The sequence below is a fragment of the Pipistrellus hanaki genome (genome assembly GCF_964339955.1).
Source record: "Pipistrellus hanaki genome assembly, chromosome: 1".
Taxonomy (NCBI): Eukaryota; Metazoa; Chordata; class Mammalia; order Chiroptera; family Vespertilionidae; genus Pipistrellus; species Pipistrellus hanaki.
The window spans coordinates 98,198,582-98,219,916 of record NC_140503.1 but is presented as its reverse complement, the minus strand read 5'-3'; the positions used below and the strand labels follow the sequence as shown (position 1 = coordinate 98,219,916).

General features: G+C 52.5%; 1 long non-coding RNA gene across 1 annotated transcript in view; it reads left to right on the top strand.

Moving 5' to 3' along the window:
• The window catches only part of LOC311633802, a 223,981-nt gene that overhangs the window by 93,057 nt on the left and 109,589 nt on the right, over positions 1–21,335 (top strand). The window lies entirely within an intron of this gene.

Here is a 21,335-nt window from a genome sequence, read left to right as displayed (position 1 = left end):
AGGGAACTCTCTGGTCGGGTCCAGATCCTGGGAAAGTCTAGAGGGGAAAGATACTGGTCTTAGCAAGTGGAATGTGGTCTAAGTGAAAGGAATGTCCATTGTGAAGTGGCCTAAAGGTCAGTTCCCAGGGGAGAGGACATTGATTTAATTATTTGATCAGACCTAACATTCCAGCCTTTTTGTTTTATGGAATAGGAATGAAGTCATATCTTCCGCAGTTACTTTCTGCTGAAGGGAATGTCGAGATCATAGGGGGGTAGACTTGTAGCCAGCTGGAACCCTGTATAGATTCCTCATGGTTGGAGTGACAGGTTTCAACAATATGATTTCCATAAGAAATTGGTTGGTGAAGGCTCAAAAGTGATCCTGAAGGAAAGATGAAAAAAGGCACTGAAAAAATGGGCCAAAAACGAGGATGAGGAATAGAAATGTTAATGAAGGGAAGTAGCCAGGTATACCAATTTTTATTCTTTAGCCAGTAGGCCCATGAATTTGATTGATGTTCTCTAATCTTTGTGCCCCTTTATGTTAATTTTAGGGTGGCATCCCTGATTAGGCTAGACAGATTGACATAAAAAAATTCTTCTCCAAAAAGGAATAGACCCCCTTTCTCTAGAGTTAGATCTGGTCCTCTCCAATTTTGAAGTGTGACAGCTACTATTGAGTCTATCTGATCCTGAATTTGAGCAAAAATTTTGACCATGTCATCTAGGCTTTCTTGTAGGTCCTGAAATAGGATTTTGAAATTTGACAGAGCAGTGGTTGTAGATGTAGCTTCCCTATAACCCATCATCTCTGATACAAAAGGGCAGTCCAGAATATCAAAAATTATTAGAAGAGGGATATTCTGGACTGCCCTTTTGTGTCAGAGATGATGGGTTATAGGGAAGCTACATCTACTTTATTCTGGACTGCCCTTTTGTGTCAGAGATGATGGGTTATAGGGAAGGAAAGTTGACTCTGATGCAAGATTGCCCTGGAGGGAAGAAAACAGGGTATTGGGGTCAGTGCACTGCTGTGATGTCAAAAATTATTAGAAGAGGGATATTCTGGACTGCCCTTTTGTGTCAGAGATGATGGGTTATAGGGAAGCTACATCTACTTTGGGTGAGAGATAGACAAGAATACATGATCCTGTCCAGTTGGTCGGGAGGTAGATGTATGTGCTTTCCCCACATAGGAAGAAGAATCCCTGATTATGGAGGCAAACGGAAAGGCATAAAGAGAAGAGATGGACAAAGGGTTCCTTTTCCTAGTTCCATGCTCCAAACCAAGAGGGAGTTGCCATGGTGCTACCAATAACAGGTGACAGATAAGTGGTTGAGATTCTATTGCAGCAAAAGTGGGCGGGAATGCTAGAATGGGCTGTTATGCAAGGGAAAAGCCAAAGGGAAGGAAAGGATGGTTGGATAAGAAGTAAAATGGACCGCCTGTAGGAAATAACCATTGGCTTCTGGGGAGACCTGGTAGTCAACCTATTGGAACCAATGGCCATTCAGTAGTTTTAGATTAACTGTGGTGTTGCAAACTAATGATGGAAAATGGTCTATTGATATATTGCCCTGTGTCCTTCTAAATCATAAAGGGGTGTGTAGAGTGATGGGACCTGTGACCAGGATGGAGGAAGGAACTGCCTTAGTAAGAGATTGAATGTAAGTACAGAAAAGAAGGGAAGCTTGATTTGCCTGGTCTGTAGGATAATTACCTAGAAGGGTGTCTGCCTTTTGAGACATATAGTTCCCTTTTCCTTTTTATAAGCTAGAGTGATTTTTGCATGGTCCCATCTCTTGATTGGTATAGGGATGGTGGTATACACTGAAGAGGAGAGGGAAAGGCAGAGCCAGCAATCCTTGGCTAAGGCTGGATTGGTCTGGTTTAGGAGGAATGGGTAAGGTTAAGTGTTCGTTCTAGATGAGTGGAGGTGAGAAAGTTCTTTTTTTTTTTTTTTTTTTTAAATATATTTTATTGATTTTTTTTTGTTTGTTTTTTTGTTCTTTTGTTTTTTTAATCAATCTTTATTGTTCATATTATTACAAAGGTTCCTCATTTCTTCCCCCCTCCACCAGGTTCCCACCCCACCCTCCGCCCCCTCCCCATCCCCCATTGTCCTCATCCATAGGTGCACAGTTTATGTTCAGTCTCTTCCTCCCTCCCTTTCCCCGATAGTAAATCCCTTTTCAGATAGTAAATCTGTTACTTAGCATTATCTCATATCAATAATACCTCCACATGCCCAATGATACACTTCACACAAAAGACATTTCCAAATAGGTCAACCAGCCTCATCCAGGCCCCACCCAAGGCACTTACAGATCAACACCCCAGCGCTATACTAACTCAACACATCCAGATCTAAGCCTTCATCACTTGATTCAGCAGACCCTCAAGTTCCCGCAAAAGTTTCCAGCCATGTCTGAGAGGCAGCCGTGGGCAGGTACAGGCGAGGAGCGAGCTGTTTCGGGCCTGGCTGCTCCGGGCCTGGCCTCTGTTGCTCTGGTTCTTTCCACAACCAGCTGCTCCGGGTCTGGTCACTGCCGCTCCCGACCTAGTTGCTCTGGACTTGGCTGTTGCTGCTACAGGCCTGGCCGCACCCGACCCGGCTGCTCTGGGACCGGTTGCTCCGGTCCCGGCCGCTCCGGGCCTGGCCGCTCCCAGCCTGACAGCCGCTGCTCCGGGCCTGGCCGCTCCCAGACTGGCAGCCATTGCTCCTAACCTGGCCGCACCAGACCCGGCTGCTCCGGGCCTGGCCGCTCCCAGCCTGGCAGCCGCTGCTCCTGGCCTGGCCGCACCAGACCCGGCTGCTCCGGGCCTGGCCGCTCCCAGCCTGGCAGCCGCTGCTCCTGGCCTGGCCGCACCAGACCCGGCTGCTCCGGGCCTGGCCGCTCCCAGCCTGGCAGCTGCTGCTCCGGGCCTGGCCGTACAAGACCCGGCTGCTCCGGGCCTGGCCGCTCCCAGCCTGGCCGCCGCTGCTCCGGGCCTGGCCGCACAAGACCCGGCTGCTCCGGGCCTGGCCGCTCCCAGCCTGGCAGCCGCTTCTCCAGGCCTGGCCACTCCCAGCCTGGCAGCCACTGCTCCGGGCCTGGCCGCACCAGACCCGGCTGCTCCGGGCCTGGCCGCTCCCAGCCTGGCAGCCGCTGCTCCGGGCCTGGCCGCTCCCAGCCTGGCAGCCGCTGCTCCGGGCCTGGCCGCACCAGACCCGGCTGCTCCGGGCCTGGCCGCTCCCAGCCTGGCAGCCGCTGCTCCTGGCCTGGCCGCACCAGACCTGGCTGCTCCGGGCCTGGCCGCTCCCAGCCTGGCAGCCGCTGCTCCGGGCCTGGCCGCTCCCAGCCTGGTAGCCGCTGCTCCGGGCCTGGCCGCACCAGACCCGGCTGCTCCGGGCCTGGCCGCTCCCAGCCTGGCAGCCGCTGCTCCAGGCCTGGCCGCACCAGACCCGGCTGCTCCGGGCCTGGCCGCTCCCAGCCTGGCAGCCGCTGCTCCGGGCCTGGCCGCACCAGACCCGGCTGCTCCGGGCCTGGTCGCTCCCAGCCTGGCAGCCGCTGCTCTGGGCCTGGCCGCTCCCAGCCTGGCAGCCGCTGCTCCGGGCCTGGCCGCACCAGACCCGGCTGCTCCGGGCCTGGCCGCTCCCAGCCTGGCAGCCGCTGCTCCGGGCCTGGCCGCACCAGACCCGGCTGCTCCGGGCCTGGCCGCTCCCAGCCTGGCAGCCGCTGCTCCGGGCCTGGCCGCACCAGACCCGGCTGCTCCGGGCCTGGCCGCTCCCAGCCTGGCAGCTGCTGCTCCGGGCCTGGCCGCTCCCAGCCTGGCAGCCGCTGCTCCGGGCCTGGCCACACCAGACCCGGCTGCTCCGGACCTGGCTGCTCCCAGCCTGGCAGCTGCTGCTCCGGGCCTGGCCGCTCCTAGCCTGGCAGCCGCTGCTCCGGGCCTGGCCACACCAGACCCAGCTGCTCCGGGCCTGGCCGCTCCCAGCCTGGATTCTTCGTGGTTGTCTACTGCTGTTTGGGCCTGGCTGCTCCCAACCCGGCTGCTCTGGGCCGGGCTTCTCCGGGCCCAGCCACTCCGTGTCTGGGTGTTCCTGGACTGGCCACCCTGGGCTTGGCCGCCTCTGCCTCAGGCCTGGCTGCCACTGCCCCAGGTCTGGCTGCTCCAGTGCTGGCCGTTGATGCTCTTGTTCTGGCTGCTGCTGTTCTGGGGCCTGGCCACTGCTGCTCCGGGCCCAGCTGCCACTGCCTTGTGCCTGGCCACTCTAGGCCTGGTCGCCGCTGTTCCAACATTCTGTCCCTTTTTTCTCTTCTTTTTTTTTTCTTTTTTTAAAAAAAACAACAAAACGCATTTATGTTGCAATGTTGGCTGGTGCGTTGAGTTCTGACTTAGTCTTTGATTTTTCAAGATCTTCTTTGTATTCTTTCCTAAGCAATTTTACTATCATTTGCTCTCACTTGATTTCTTCACATTGAGAACTTCTTTGGTTTCTTCCTCCTTGTCCTGGGAGCTCAGCAGGTTGGCCTGTGGCACCCCTTTGTTCTCCGCGGGCTCCCGCGCTGCTCCAGCCTGTTGCCGGGGTCGGCGCCGCCCAGGAAGCAGCCCCCGTCCTTGGCTCCGTTGCCAGCGCTCAGCAGTCGAAGGCTCAGGGGCACCCCCCCCACTGGGGGCCCCGTCGCCCGGCTCCTTGCTGGCGCCCAACTGGCCGGTGTCCGGCAGGGGCTCCTGCTCCTCGTGGCGTTCCTCCAGTCTGGAGCTTTCTTTCTCCCTCCCACTAGGGAAGTCCAGGATCAGAGTCAACAGACTGTCCTCTGCGCACAGTGTGCGCGACTCCGGGGGCTCGGCCTTTCGCCGCACTCCCAGGACTCCACCTCACAGCCCCGTCTCCCCCTGCCCGAGCCTGGGTCCCCAGGGTCTGGCACATAACTTGGGGCTCAGCGCTGCCGGTTCGGGGGTTCAGCCCAGGCTGGGGGTTCTATTTCCTTCCTGCTAGGGAACGCCAGGCAGCACCCAGCCCTCTCCTCCTCTCCGGCTGCGACCTCTCCGCGCGCGCGTGCGTGCGAGCGCGCAGCATGTCTCCGTACCTTAGGCTTTTTTTCAGCTCCTCTGATTTTCCTTCTGGTTTTCTCCCTCCTTCCTATTGTAGAGTTTTCAGTCAGTCGACTACCTGTAGCTCTGGGCAATGTCCACTCTACATTTTAGTTGTATTCCTTTGAAATTGTTGTGAGCTGCTGCGGCTAGGTGTATACCCGAGCAGCCATCTTGGATCCTCTGAGAAAGTTCTTTATAGGAGTGGGAGAGGAGGGCTGGGACAGGATGGGAAGGAGAGCTAATCCCCGCTTCCAGGGTTGGGATCATTTCCAGGTGGGGGAAGGGTACGTTTGGGATCTAGAAAGAGGAAACCTCATCCCATGGGTAATCGAAGCCCCCTGGTAGAAGGGAGTCCCATAGAAAGGTGAGATCCTGGTGCAAAGGGAGAGGGGGCAGTAGTAGGACCTGGAGGGTTTGCATTGGGAGAGGAGGTGGGCTTTCAGGGAGGTCAGGGTATTGGGATCAGTGCACAGAGGCACGGGCAGGGAGGTCAGGGTATTGGGGTCGGTGCACAGGGGGCACGGGCAGGGAGGTCAGGGTATTGGGGTCAGTGCACAGGGGCATGGGCAGGGCTGCTCACTCATTCATCCTCTTCTGGGGTGTAGGAAGGTGGGGTCTGGTGGGCCTGATCTGGTGGCTGTGACACTGAGGGGACTCTAGCTCATGTGATGGTGGTGTTCCTGGGACGGGTTTTAGTTTGGAAAGGTGGAACCATGGGGCATGCCTGATAGTTTAGCTGCAGTCGGGTAGCTAGGAGTACCTGATAAGGGCCTTGCCATGTAAATTGTTTGACAAATGGGTTTCCTTTAGGAGGACCCCGGTCCCTGGCTGTAGAGGAGCAGGGGAGGATGTCCCCAGTAAAAGGATGAGGGAGGACCTGGTCAGCATGTTCTCTCAGTAACTGTCGGATGAGATTTAAAATAGGGACATAGTCTCCTAGAGGGGTCTCTGTGGAAGGGAAGTTTTCTAATAAGAAGGGTTTTCCATACATGAGTTCAAAGGGACTAAGAAAGGAGAGTGCACAGGACGTTGTCCTGACATGCATAAGGGCTAGAGGTAGGAGAGTACTCCAAACTTTAGTTTTGGAGAGTTAATTTAGTTAGGTGAGAGTTAATTAAGGAATTCACCTTTTCTACCTTGCCTGAAGATTGAGGCTGGTAGGGTACTTAAGATCCACTGGATGTCCAGAGTGGAGGAGATATAACCTGTTGAGTTATTTGAGATATGAAAGCAGGTCCATTATCTGACTGCAATAAGGTAGATAGGCAGAATCTGGGAATGCTGAATGAGAGCTTGAGTGACCTCAGAGAACTTTTCAGAGGTAGTGGGGAATGCTTCTTCCCAGCCTGAGAAGGCATCTACTAGAGTTAAGAGATATTTGGTTCTTTTAATAGGGGGCATGTGAGTGAAGTCAATTTGCCAGTCTTGTCCAGGGATTTGGCCCCTAGCTTGATGAGTGGGGAAAGAAGGTCTAACCTGTGAGGAGATACTGAGTAACAAGTAGAATAGGTTTTGATGTATCTTGCTGTAGAGGGGGCTAGACTAGGACATGTGATGAGGGTTTTTAGGAGTTGTAAAAGTGGTCTGTATCCTATATGTATGGAATTGTGAATAGCTCATAAGGTATCATGGGCCAGTCCCTGGGGAAGGACATATTTTTGCTGAAATTTTAACCAGCGATCTTCCTGAGTGGTCCCAGGAGTTAATAACTGAAGTTCTTCTGGAGTGTATTTGGGTGTTAGATGGGTAGAGCTAAGAGCTGGGGTGATGGAGGCTTCCTCTGAGCTGCTGCCTTGGCCTTCTGGCCTGCTTGGTCATCTCCCTGTGTTATGGGATCATTCCTGACTTGGTGTCCTTTGCAGTGTATGACTTTTAAGACGGCTAGAAAAGGGGAGAGAAGGTCCTAAATGATAAGCAGGAAGACCTGTTGTGCCTTTCAGTGATAGTGAGTGATAGTGATTCAAGGACTGTGAATGAGCAGTGGAAATGAAAGTCTAGACTCTGATCTAGGGACATAAGCAATAGGAGAGAGCCTGGGTGGGCTTACTTTAGCTTTCTAGGAAAGAAGGGGTTCCTTCAGAAGTTAGAGGTGATCAGCTCCTCACTTGCTGGACACACTTTTTTTTTTTTTTTTTTTTTTTTACAACTTTCATAAACCTTTCTACTCATCCTATATAATAAAAGCCTAATATGCTAAGTGTCTGACCATTCAGCCAGTTGCTATGATGTGCACTGATACCAGGGGAGATGCTCCAACCAGTATGTGAGCTTGCTCCTAGGGTCTGGCCAAGAGACTGGCCGGACACACCCTGGATCCCTCTTCCAGACCCTCACTGGCCCCGATCATGCACTGGTGGAGTCCCTTGGTCTGGCCTGCACCCTCTGCAATCTGGAACCCCTTAGGAGATGTCAGAAAGCTGGTATCCACCCAATCCCCGAAGGTCAGGCCAAGGGACACCACCAGTGCACAAATCTGTGCACCAAGCCTCTAGTTCACAAATAACCAGCTTTAGCCAAAAAGTATATAACCAGCATTTTTTAGATTTACAATTATGAGCACACTCTAAACACACTCTTACTTTCAAGAAAATGTATCTTCAGTTTTTAAAATTTATCTATCAATTAATGTTTAGTATTTTACGTTATTTAAAAATATTTAGGAGGAGAAGGAAGAGGGGATCACATGTTGAGGAGGATCCAAGATGGCTGCTCAGGTAGACATCTAACCACAGCAGCACACAACAATTTCAATGGAATACAACTAAAATGTAGAGTGGACATTGCCCAGAGCTACAGGTAGTCGACTGATTGAAAATTCTACCACAAGAAGGAAAGAGAAAACCAGAAGGAAAATCAGAGGAGCTGAAAAAAAGCCTAAGGTATGGAGACATGCTGCGCGCCCACACGCACGCGCGCACGGAGAGGTCGCAGCCGGAGAGGAGGAGAGGGCTGGGTGCTGCCTGGCGTTTCCTAGCAGGAAGGAAATAAAACCCCCAGCCTGGGCTGAACCCCTGAACCGGCAGCACTGAGCCCCAGTTATGGGCCAGACCCTGGGGACCCAGGCTCCAGCAGGGGGAGACGGGGCTGTGAGGCTGAATCCCAGGGAAGCAGCAAAAAGCAGTGCCCCCGGAGTCACGCGCACATTGCGCACAGAGGACTGAATGTTGACTCTGATGCTGGATTACCCTAGCCGGAAGAAGCAAAGCCTCCGGTGGCGCTGAGCCTCAGTCCGGACTGCTCTGAACCCCAGTTCTAGGCCAATCCCTGGGGACCCAAGCTCAAGCAGAGGGAGACGGGGCTGTGAGGTGGAGTCCTGGGAGGGCGGCGAAAGGCCGAGCCCCCGGAGTCGCTCACATTGCTTGCAAGGGAAGGAATGTTGACTCTGATGCGAGATTGCCCTGGAGGGAAGGAAACAGGAGCCCCGGCCGTGTTGGGCCCCAGTTTCGACTGCTCTGAACCCCAGTCCTAGGCCAAACCCTGGGGACTCAGGCTCAGGCAGGGAGAAACGGGGCTGTGAGGCGGAATCCCAAGGGAGCGGCGAAAAGCGGAGACCCGGAGTCGCGCACACTGCGCGCAGAGGACAGTCTGTTGACTCTGATCCTAGACTCCCCTAGCAGGAAGGAGAAAAAAAGCTCCAGACTGGAGGAACACGGCGAGGAGCAGGAGCCGCTGCCGGACACCGGCCAGCCAGGCGCCAGCAAGGAACCGGGTGACGGGGCCCCCAGGGTGGGGGGTGCCCCTGAGCCTTCGACCGCTGAGCGCGGGCAACGGAGCCAAGGCCGGGGGCTGCTTCCTGGGTGGCGCCGACCCCGGCAACAAGCTGAAGCAGTGCAGGAGCTCGCGGAGAACAAAGGGGTGCCACAGGCCAACCTGCTGAGCTCCCAGGACAAGGAGGAAGAAACCAAAGAAGTTCTCAATGTGAAGAAATCAAGTGAGAGCAAAAGATAGTAAAATTACTTAAGAAAGAATACAAAGAAGATCTTGAAAAATCAAAGACTAAGTCAGAACTCAACTCACCAGCCAACATTGCAACATAAATGCGTTTAAAAAAAAAAAAAAAGGGACAGAATGTTGGAACAGCGGCGGCCAGACCTAGAGTGGCCAGGCACAAGGCAGTGGCTGCCGGGCCCGGAGCAGCAACAGCCAGGCCCCAGAGCAGCAGCAGCCAGAACCAGAGCAACAACAGCCAGCACTGGAGCAGCCAGACCTGGGGCAGTGGCAGCCAGGCCTGAGGCGGAGGCGGCCAAGCCCAGGGTGGCCAGTCCAGGAACACTCAGACCCAGAGTGGCCAGGCCCGGAGAAGCCGGGCCCAGTGCAGCCGGATTGGGAGCAGCCAGGCCCAGAACAGCAGTAGCCAAGCCCGGAACATCCAGGCCGGGAGCGGCCAGGCTCAGAGCGGCCTGGCCCGGGGCAGCCGGGCCCAGAGCAGCCAGGTCGGGTGCGGCCAGGCCGGAGCAGCAGCTGCCAGGCTGGGAGCGGCCAGGCCCGGAGCAGCGGCTGCCAGGCTGTGAGCAGCCGGGCCCGGAGCAGCCGGGCCTAGAGCAGCCAGGTCGGGAGCAGCCCGGCCCAGAGCAGCGGCTGCAAGGCTGGGAGCGGCCAGGCCCAGAGCAGCCGGGTCGGGTGCGGCCAGGCCCGGAGCAGCAGCTGCCAGGCTGGGAGCGGCCAGGCCCGGAGCAGCCGGGTCTGATGCGGCCAGGCCCGGAGCAGCAGCAGCCAAGTCCAGAGCAACTAGGTCGGGAGCGGCAGTGACCAAACCCGGAGCAGCTGGTTGTGGAACGAACAAGAGCAACAGAGGCCAGGCCCGGAGCAGCCAGGCCCGAAACAGCTCGCTCCTCGCCTGCCCCTGCCCCATGGCTGCCTCTCAGACATGGCTGGAAACTTTTGCAGGAACTTGAGGGTCTGCTGAATCAAGTGATGAAGGCTTAGATCTGGATGTGTTGAGTTAGTATAGCACTGGGGTGTTGATCTGTGAGTGCCTTGGGTGGGGCCTGGATGAGGCTGGTTGACCTATTTGGAAATGTCTTTTGTGTGAAGTGTATCATTGTGCATGTGGAGGTATTATTGATATGAGAAAATGCTAAGTAACTGATTTACTATCTGAAAAGGGATTTACTATCGGGGAAAGGGAGGGAGGAAGAGACTGAACATAAACTGCACCTATGGATGAGGACAATGGGGGATGGGGAGGGGGCGGAGGGTGGGGTGGGAACCTGGTGGAGGGGGGAAGAAATGAGGAACCTTTGTAATAATATGAACAATAAAGATTGATTTAAAAATAAATAAATAAATAAATAAAATAAAAATAAAAATATTTAGATGTTTATCATTTAACCCAGCAATGCTCCAAAGCTTTTAAGTTACCAAAGATTTTGGAAAATTACATTGGAGAAAAGGCAGGGAGAAGAGAGAGAAGGTCTCACAGCCTGTTCTAGGACTGAAGTTTCTAGCCGCTTAGATTTAAAACTGCCACATTGTTCCTTAGAGATAACATGCGAAGATTTGGGTGATAATAAGTTCAGCTTCTGATAGTAACTGGACTGTTAAGTGCGTTCAGTTTTGCTGTAAAGAAAGTTGTTCTCGCCAGGACCGGTTTGGCTCAGTGGATAGAGCGTCAGCCTGCGGACTGAAAGGTCCCGGGTTCGATTCCGGTCAAGGGCATGTACCTTGGTTTCGGGCACATCCCCAGTAGGGGGTGTGCAAGAGGCAGCTGATCAATGATTCTCTCTCATCGGTGTTTCTAACTCTCTATCCCTCTCTCTTCCTCTCTGTGAAAAATCAATAAAATATATAAATAAAATAAAATAAAATAAAATAAAATAAAATAAAAAAGAAAGTTGTTCTTACCCAGTCAGCATTGCTCAGTGGTTGAGTGTTGACCTATGAACCAGGAGGTCATGAGTCGATTCCCAGTCAGGGCACATGCCCGGTTGTGGGCTCAAACCCCAGTGTGGGGTGTGCAGGAGACAGCTGACCAATGATTATCTCTCATCACTGATGTTTCTATTTCTCTCTCTCTCTCTTTCCCTTCCTCTCTGAAATCAATAAAAAATATATTTTTAAAATTGTTCTTTGGGGAGGAGGTGAGAAGGCATTGAGGTGAGAGCAGTTTTCAGAGCTTTGGAGTAGCAGTCAATTTGCATATGTTTCACCCATTAAAGGGTAAGAATGCTAGCTTTGGGATCTAAAGTTTCAGTGAGGGGTCCCTTCCCTGTGTTATATAGGGGCTTTGCCAGAAGACATATGGAAAATCTCATCCCCCGCCCCCCCCCACCCCCACCCCATGAGTCTAAGGCAGTCAAGATTTTTTTTTTAAGAGACAGCCAAGAGAGGTTGTTTTAGGGGGTGTGGAGGGAGTATACCCCATGATAAGAAGAATAAGTGAGGCCCACAAGGGTAAGGGTGAGTGACAAGTCTAAAGGTGATTACTTAGAGGTGTCCCACCACTAAACAAACTGCCCCGCCCCGCGGGGCAACAACGAGGGCACGTGGAAATCACCTAAGAGAATGAAACAAACAAGGAACACGAAGAACAGAGGCAAGACAGGGTTCTGATCAAGCCTCAAAATTTTATTCAAGAACAACGGTTTATAAGCTCTCAGGCTGGGAGGGGAGGGGTAGGAAAAGGGGGGGGTTGTCACAAGGTGATTGGCTGGGTGGTGGGTACCTGTTCTTAGCTGGTTGGCTATTCCAATGTGGGAGGGATAACAGTTCAACCAGGAAGTGGAACTGACCAGGAAGTGAGATCGGACTTTTTCCTTATGGCTCCCGGCACAAACCACCTTGAGAAATGAGGGCCAACCCTCCAGACTAGGTGTCTCCAGTCCAGAAAGACCAGAGGCTGAACAGCAGAGGAGTTGTCTGGCCTAGCACTAGGACTTTCCAGAAGTCAGTGAGACCAGGGAAATTGTGGAATGTCAATCACCTAGAGAAGATTGGCTGATGTGGGATGGAGGGTCAGCAATGGAGGAGAGGTTCCTGATCTGACATCCTTTTTGGCTGAATGGGATTGGGGAGGTGGGGGGTAACTGAGGGAGGCTTAATTGAGGCCAGGGATGGAACCGGGATTGAGTCACCTGAACAGGATTTGGAGGTAAGCCAAGGATGAGCTGCTACTGCCCACCATTCTCTGAGTAGCAAACTTGGGATGACCAAAGGTGGGATGATGGTTCCCCTTCCCTGTGGAACCCTCCAGGCTTCGGCACCAAATGTTAGGGTCACCAAAGGAAGAACACATGAGGCTAAAGGTGGTAAGGGATTATAAATTTATTAGGTCATCTGGAGACTAGATGGGCTGAGCCCCAAAATGGCGCCAGCACCCAGGAAGGAGGAGTCAGAGGTTTTAAAGGACTCGGGGGAGGGGAGAGGGCTTTTTTTGACAAGGAACTGGCTGGCTGGGTCCAGATCCTGGGAAAGTCCGGAGGGGAGAGATAATGGTCTTAGCAAGTAAAATGTGGTGTAAGTGAAAGGGAATGTCCATTGTGAACTGGTCTGAAGATCAGTTCCCAGGGGAAGGGGCATCAATTCAATTATTTGATCAGACCCAACACTCACTACAATTGTAGTCTTCAAAGTCTGCACATTTTTTCCTATAGCAGGACTCATTGTTCAAAGGAAACCTTGCCACCTTGCCCCTCTCTAAAGGAAAAAGTCAGGCTGCTTGGGGTACAGGGGCCAGGTCCCTGTGCTGTGGCGTGCAGGGATGAGTGTCCCTTCCTACTCCAACCCCTGTAGCAGTCCAATTTGGCACCCCTCTTCCTGCAGCAGCCACGTTCTCAGTTCTCTGGCCGAGATCTGCCACACCCTACTGCTTAGAGCTGGAGCCATGAGAATACAGTCTGGGCTGCTCCCTAGTGGCCACTCAGAGAAGTACATGTTTTGCATCATTGCTGACCATTGCTGCAGCCCTGACTTTGCAAATGCAGCTTTAAGACAAGTCTTAGTCATTCCTACTCAGAAATTCTGGAGAATTCAATAAAAATGGCCAGAGGACTCTTCCTACTCCCTCTCCCTCGTTCCCTGACTTGGTCATTATAACACACCTGAATAGAAATCTAGTCCAATTCCCTGCCAAAAGTCCAACTTGTTTCTCCTACTTCCAGGAGCAGAGAGCTCACTACCCCCAACATTAACCCATCACCTTTCTATGCTGGGGCATGAGAAGCACTGGGACTCTCATACTACCCACTTACCTGGAGCAAGAGGTGAGCAAACAAGAGCTGTAAGTTCACCAACAGACAGAGGTGCAGTAGTCAGTTCTACATGCATATATACCCCAACCTACCTCTTCTAAGGGCTCTTATATTCAAAGGAATTAAGTTCTAGAATCGTGGGGATGTCTGGAACTCAGCTGGCCCTTGATTCTGCTTGAGAATCAGCCTCATTCCATGAGCACTTGCCCCTCGTGGTGTTTTGCCCTGTTAGTCCTCACGACACTCTGTGAGGCAGTGTGCTCATGCTCACCAGGCAGATGGGGACAGGGATGCAGAGGGGAAGTCACTTGCCTAGGAAGACCCTGCTAGGACTCTTCAGAGTTGAGCCTGACCTCAGGCTTGCTGGATGGCTTCTGAAGCTCAGAATTCCTTGTACCCACACATGACACCTGGGCCCAAGCCAGGCCTGCCGAGAAGGTTCAGAGAAGACTGTGAAGCAAGAAGTGTGTCCCCAGCCTACCCCTCATACCCCTCCCTCCCAGTCCTGCCTACCATCTAGAGGCTCAGGACCATTCCATCCAGACCCTCCTGCTCTGTACCAGCAGCTCCTCTGTGCCAAGATGGAAACCTCTCCCCCAGCTCACAGTCCCTTCACTGCCAAACAAACTCAGGACCTGGGGCCTGGGACCTCTGGAACTGCTGTCTGAGAGCCCCATCATGGGGCAAAAGAGACAGCTCAGACTCTGGGGTGGTGCTGAAAATCATCCTCTGTGGGCCTCCTTGCCATACAGATGAGATCTAGATGCTACTGTGTTCTTGAAGAATAATGACCAAATGAGATCAAATATAAAAACACCCAGCACACAGTTCAAGAGAGTGTGCCTGCCTGGCCAGCATGGCTCAATAGTTGAGTGTCACAGTTCGATTCCCTGCCAGGGCACATGTCCAGGTTTCGGGCTCAATCCCCAGTGGGGAGCATGCAGGAGACAGCCAATCAAGATTTCTCTCTCATTGATATTTCTATCTCTCTCCCTCACCCTTCCTTTCTCTCTAAAATCATAAGAACATATTAAAATATGAGAGAGAGACAGAGAGAGAGACAGAGAGAGAGAGAAGAGTATGCCTTCCTTCTCACCCTCAACTTGCTCTTGGCACTCAGGAAAATCTCAGGGTGTCAATGCTGAGGGTAGGCCAGATACTTAGAGGCCAGTGTGGTGGGGGCCTTGGAAACCTAGAGCAACCCAAGGCAGGAACCCTGGGGAATCCTGGCAGCCAAGTGCTGATCTGGCTGTCTCCTACCAGCACCCCACCTGGAAAAGGCCACGCAGAGCTAGACATGGTTACTGGGGTTTCCAGAAAAGCTGGTTATTGCCTCTGTGAAGGAATAACCAATCCGCATGCTTTCAGGAAGCGGCCTTATTTCCTCCCCTTCTAGCAGCCATTTCCCTGTCCTCATCTACCCCAGCAAGCCCTCTGACGCTCCCAGGGGAGGGGGCATCAATTGGAGGTCTAAAACCATGATCAGCAAACTGCAGCTCACGAGCCACATGCGGCTCTTTGGCCCCAGTTGGAGATGGTCAGCTCTGCCTTTGGCCCTAACTGAGCCTGGGACAGGGTCTTCCCTAGGTTCCTAGCAGCCATCCTTTTCCAGGACAGACAAATGCCTGCTCTTCTGGCCTGACCCTGGGCCTTGTGACTTTGCTCCAGCTGCAGGACCAATTTTTCCCTTCTCCTTGGGATCTGCACTCTGGCCACAGGAGGCACTGTTCCCCCTCAGACCTGATGCGCTCACAGGCCTCTACTACAAAAAGAGGGAGGAAGGCAAGTCACCGCAGGGAGTGCAAAGGGAAGACAATGGCCTTTGACTAATCGCTGCTATGAATCTGGAACTTCCCATGCAGGACTTTACCTCATCCCCCCACCACCACAATGGGGGTGTGCTAGGGGATGAGAGGCAGTATTCTAACTCACGAACAACAGAAACCGACCTTCAGCTAACATAAGCAAAAAACTAAAAAAACGCACTGCTCACAAAAGTGGCAGAAAAGACAGTACTCAAGGAAGACAGCTAAGACTGGGCCTCCTGTGCGGTTTGAACAGGATGCTGCGCCTGGCTTCTTAGCCTTCAGCTGCCACTGAAAATAATCTCCAAGTGTCCCTAGTGTTTTGTGTCACCGCTTCTCTCTGTCACAAACCCTCATCCTAACAGACGTGAAACCTTATGCTTCTTCTGCACCACAAATTCAGAGAAGCAAAAACCTTCTTCCAAGCTTTGGTCCTGTTACCCCAACTTCATTCCTGGTTCCCAGACTCAGACACACCTGCCTTCCCTCTAAGGCTGCTGACAGCGGACTGGCCACATGGGGTAGCTGGGGGGAGGGGTGGCAGAGGGCTGCTGGCACTACTACAGCTGAGGAATTATAGCTGCAGGTTATAACTGAGTGTTAAGAGGGCCACCTCTCCAATCAGAATTGGCCCTGGCTACAGAAAGAGGTGGCATGGACCTCTAGGAAGCTACTACCTGACGGCAGGACAGTGCCCCTGGAGACCCAAAGGAGAAGAGAAGGGGTCCAAGAAGATAGGCTGTGGGGAAGGACAATGGGTAGCAGGCAAAGGTCTCTCCTTGTTATGGGAGCCCTGGGACCTGTTGCAGGAATGATGGCAGAGATCCCAAGGAGAATCCAGTCACTCACACATTCAAGATACTACTACAGGCTCAGTGCCACCATGAAGAAGACACAGGAAAAGGAACCAGTCCCTGATCTCAGAGAGCTTCCTCCACCCCCCACCCCAGCACATTGTTTAGAACTAAACTCTGAGGGGCTATACATACAACCAAAGGGGAGAAACACATCCCATCTCCCCAGAGCCCACTGATGAAGGGCCCTCCAGGCCCCTTCTCTGACCACATGTGGCCTCTAAAACCTCCTCTGGCTCAGGGAATGTTCCCTTCCTATCCAGCTCCACCCCACTCCCAACCGAGGGAGGGGACCTTTGAAAGCTGCCCTAATCTTTGACAGGGACAAATGTTGGCACCAGGCTTATTCACAGATACAACACCTGGCAAGGAAGATTTGCATATGATTTGCAAAAGGTTGGCCTGAGGCTCAAGCCAGGCAAACCTGCTCCTACTGCTCATTCCTCCCATCGTGGGCCCAGTTTCTGTCCATAGAAAACCCCTGGATGCTTTTCTTGCTTTCCCCCAAACAGCTCCCATGAAGAAGCCAAAACAGCACCAACTGGCAGAGCTTGGGGACTTCTGGGTGGGTTGGTCCAGCTCAGAGATGACACCGGGCAGGTGAAGGTCTCTGAGAAGCTCTGAGGGGGAAGCCTCACCTGGAAGAGGTATTGAAAGCCCGGGACTTCAGTTAAGAACCAAGGAAGCGTCTGGACCTGCCTAATTCTAGCGGCTTAGGTCCCAGAAAGGAGTGAACACGCCCTCATATTGGGTGAATGGATGACAGAGGGCTTCCATTGAACAAAGGCCTCATGGAACTGGACTTGAATGCTTAGAAGACAGCAGGGGAGAGCTGAGACTACACAGCCTGTTTCTGGAATCAGAGAAAAAATATTCTTCTAACTGCCAGTGAGTGAAAGTGTGCTTTAGCCAAAGCACTGTGCCAGCGATTCACTAGCTCATCTCAGTTTAGCATTATAAGTACCCTGTGAGGCGGGCCTCTCCCATTTTAGAGATGAGGTAACTGAGGCTCAGAACAGTTAAGTGACTTCTGCTTAAGGGCATACAGCTGGGCACCAAAGAGACCAGGGCTCTAACCCAGAAGCTATTAAGATAAACTGGGTGAGAATGATGCCTCAGTATGAGCAGGCTCAGTTTCTTGACTAGGTGAAGCTCATGAAAGCCTGTTCTCCTGCAGATCGGGAAGGGGAAGAGGCCACAGGGGAGAACAGGGCTGTCTCTTCCTCCAACCCACCCCACCCCACCTTACCCCATTGATTCCCTGAGCCTTTAGCAGCTGTGGATATCGGTTTGCTCATCCAGCCATGGAGCCCTTGACAGATGGCAGGAACCACTGTGACCGCTTACTGTCTCCTGGTTTCTGGCCTTCCCTAGGGACACTCAGCCCTGGGCATTGGACCAGTCTCCCTGGCCACCTGCCTTAAGCCCCCTGCCCCCTGCCCCTTTTCTGATGCTGTGCCCCTTGACCCACCTCCACAGGTCAGTGCGTCCCAGCAGCAGGGAATTGGCATTCACACCAAGTCTGAGTGACCTCAAAGCCCATGCCCTTTCTGCTTGGTCTCTCCCCCTCCCCCCCCCCCCCCCCCCCCCGCAACCCTCATGTCCTCAGCACCAGGCCTCTTTCCCAGTGACTGCTCCTTCCACCTCCCACAGTATTTTGGGGAGGAGGTTGTTCCCCAGGCAGAGATCCCCAATGGGAAAGGTGATGACAGGGCCACAGAACAGCTCCCTGAGCAGGAGGGCCAGCCATGCTGGGTGCCCCAGGTGCTGTCAGCAAGGAAAGCTGCTCATAGTCAGCTCAGCCTAGGCACCTGCTCTGCAGGAAGTTGAGGGGACTTTGCTGGAAACCTGCCTTTAATCTTGGCTTCCTGTTTTCTGCCCCTGGGGACGCCCAGACAGGACTGAGTTTCAAACTATTTCACACCAGCTTCTCTAAACTGTCATCTCAAAGTAGATGCTGGGGGTGGGGAGAAGTAATGAAGCAGGGAAGACAGGCCCTTCCCTTTCCAGGAGACCCTAGGAGCAGAGCACTGCCCACCCAAATGGTGCTTAAGCTCAGGACCTCTGGCCATCAACAACCAACCCAATTTAGCATCAAGCTAGCCCAGTTGTGCCATCCAATAAAAATGCAACCCAAAGTCCTGAGCTCCACTTCCCACATCCAGGGGTCTCCAGCCTCTCTTTTCTTCTTTCCCTCACGCCAGACAGGCAGCCCGGCTTGAGGAAGCTAGTGGGAGCCTACCTGGTGGGAGAAGGCTCCTCTCAAATTTCCTCCCAAATCCTAAACCCAGGCCCCTATTCTAACGACTTCCTTTCCACTACACGGGGGAAAGCTGGTGTCCCCGGTTTTGGAGATCCTAAGATCTAAACCCTAGACCTGGGAGTGGACGCTGGGAAAGTTTTTTCTATTCTGAGCCTGATCTGTAAAAGATGGCTCCAAACATAGATGGCTTGACACCTCCATTTCTCATAGGCGTCTTCAACTAGGTTTGTCCAAAATCCAGCTCCTGAGCATTACTCCCAGCGTGAGGCTCTCCCAGAATCTCCCACTTCAGTAAAGAGCACCATACTTTCCCCCAGTGCTCCAGCCACACCTGAGGACCAGCCTGCTTTCTCCTGTGGCCTCACTCCCTCACAGCCCCTCGCCAAGAGCAGTCACACGACTCTCCTTTGTCCACCAGAGCTGCTCTCATTACCACTGGTAGGATTATTCAAAACATCCTCTGGTCTCTTGACCTTCACTGGGTCATGTCACTTCCCTACTTAAAATTCTTTAATGGCTCCTCGTTGCTCATTTAATAAAACCCAAACTCATGTAATAAAATCCCTAATCCACAGCACTCTACAGAATCTGGCCCTTTCTCTCATACAACTCTCTCCCACTTACTGGTTTTGTTATCTCAGCCTTCTTACTGTCCCTCAAGGTGCTAAACCCTCTAAGCCTGTCTTCCCGGTCTGCTCTCCATCAAGCACTCAGTCTGCTCTCCATCAAGCACTCATTGCCTTCCTACCACAGTATCTAATTTCCCTGTTTATTGAATTAGCCTCTCAAGCAAAACCCATGCTCACTCTTTGCTCACTTCTCCATTTCCAGCATCCAGCACAGTGCCTAGCACTTAGCAGGTGCTCAGTATTTACTGAATGAGCAAATGAATGGGACGGTTGGGAGTTAATTAGCTCTTCACTAGAGCAGCAGTCGCCAGCCTTTTGGACCTCATGCATCACCAGTGGTCCGTGGACCACTGCTCTAGAGCAGTGTTTCCCAAAGTGTGGTACGCGTTCCCCCGGGGGCACGGGAAGAGTTTGGTGGGGGTACGTGTTGCACCGGAGTTTGGTGGGGATATGCACTGCACCGTGCTTAGCTGCGCCTAATTCTACATTCTCATGAGTACAAGGGGTATTTAGCGTTACGAAAATTATAGAAGGGGTACACATATGTCAAAAGTTTGGGAAACACTGCCCTGGAGTTTAGTTCTGTGGCACAGAGCCCTTTATTGATTTGTCCCCTGTGCCTAGGGTTCAGGGGAGTTTAAATTTTATTTTGCTCTACTGTGAAGAGGTGGAGCCAAGATTCAAATGCAAGTCTATTTGACTCTAAAGTTCATGCTCTGGCCACAAAAACCCAGAGGGAGAGGCTGGGGGAGTCAAATGCATTTAAGTTTAAGGAAAGATGGGTTAGTAACAAAATTGGGACAGGGGTTAGAGCATTTTCTCCAAATCCCTGCAGTCCTTTCCTATTTTGCTAGCTGATTCAGGCAAGGTAGGAGAGCTGTCAACTTCTCCCTCCTAGAAGCCTTTGCAGAGCTGCTTGAAATGCTTTCTTTTAGGCTGAGAGATGGCCCCATCGGCCCCCACTTTATCATTCCATCTTGACCTCAGAGGAGAAAAAGGGGAACCAAAGGGGCTGAGCATCTTCACATCCCTCTCACCCGTAGGCAGTTATCTTGCTGAATCTGCACCATCTCTCATGAGAGGTGTACTTTGAGCAGGGTCTTACAGAAGAGGAAACTAAGCTCAGAGACCTTAAGTAACTAACCCAAGATCACACAGCTGGTAAATGGTTCAGCTGAGATTTAACTTTAAGATTTGAATCCCAGCTCTTCCTTGGTGCTCCCTACAGAGGTGGCAGCCATCTCCTACTCGGCACCATGGCTGCCCTCAGAGCCCAAGATTGCCAAAAAGAGGACCAAGAAGTTCATCCGGCACCAGTCAGACCGATATGTCAAAATTAAGCGGAACTGGCGGAAACCCAGAGGCACTGACAATAGAGTCCCAGAGATTCAAGGACCAGATCCTGATGCCCAGCTTTGGTTATGGGAGCAACAAGAAAACAGAGCACATGCGGCCCAGTGGCTTTCGAAAGTTTCGGGTCCACAATGTCAAGAGCTGCTGATGTGCAACACACCTCCCTGCGCTGAGATTGCTCACAGCGCTCCTCAGGAACCGGGAAGCCATTGTGGAAAGAGCAGCCCCGCTGGCCATCAGTCGCCAATCCCGATGCCAGGCTGCGCAGCAAAGTGAATAGACAGATTGTGTGCACAATGTACTTGTGTTAATAAAATCATAAAATTCTGCCACACACACACAAAAAACTGAATCCCAAATTCATGCTTTTCTCCACTATACCAGCCATAGCTCTCTCTCAGATTCACCGGATCTCTCCTCAAAGAGCAGGGGTGTAACTTCTTCCCTCCTTGAAGGGCTGGCCTCTTCCTGGGAAGCTGGCCCAGGGGTGCATTGGGTCAAAGGGCCAACCTGTGGTTTGTCTCAGAGGCACACCCAACTCCTGTTCCTAGCATGTAAGACTCTACAATCTGCAGCCACACTCTCCCACAGGGCCCTTTACTGTTTACTTCACTCCCTCAGCCCCTCCCTAATTTTGAATTTCAAGATTTTGTCAGTACAACTCATTTCCCCCACTTGAGAATGCCCCTACGCTCTGCCCACCCAACCCAGTCCCTATGAAGTGCCTTAACACCTCCTACCTACACTGGAGTCTCTGATCTGTCCACCCCCACTCTGTGCCCCCACACAGACCCTGCTCCTGTAATTCAAAGCAGATCACCTCCCTGTCCCTTGTTAATAATGATATATAATAACAGGCACTATTGAGAGCTGACCATGTGCCAGCCACAGCACACAAAGCATTTTAAATGTATTTACTCATTTCCTATCTCACATAATCTTAAAACTGTGGGGCTATTTCCCCCATTTTACCAAGTGGGGGTTTAAAGCATAGAAAGGTTAAGTAACTTTCCCAAAGTCACACAGCTATTGACAACTTCTTTACTATTGTAGCTCTAGGCTGAAAACAAAGTCTAAGAAAGTCCCACAAGGCTCTTTGGATCTCTCTAGACCCTGTGGCTTCCAGCGACCCCCGTCTCCCACCACTTTCCTGGACCCACACCACAAAACTACTT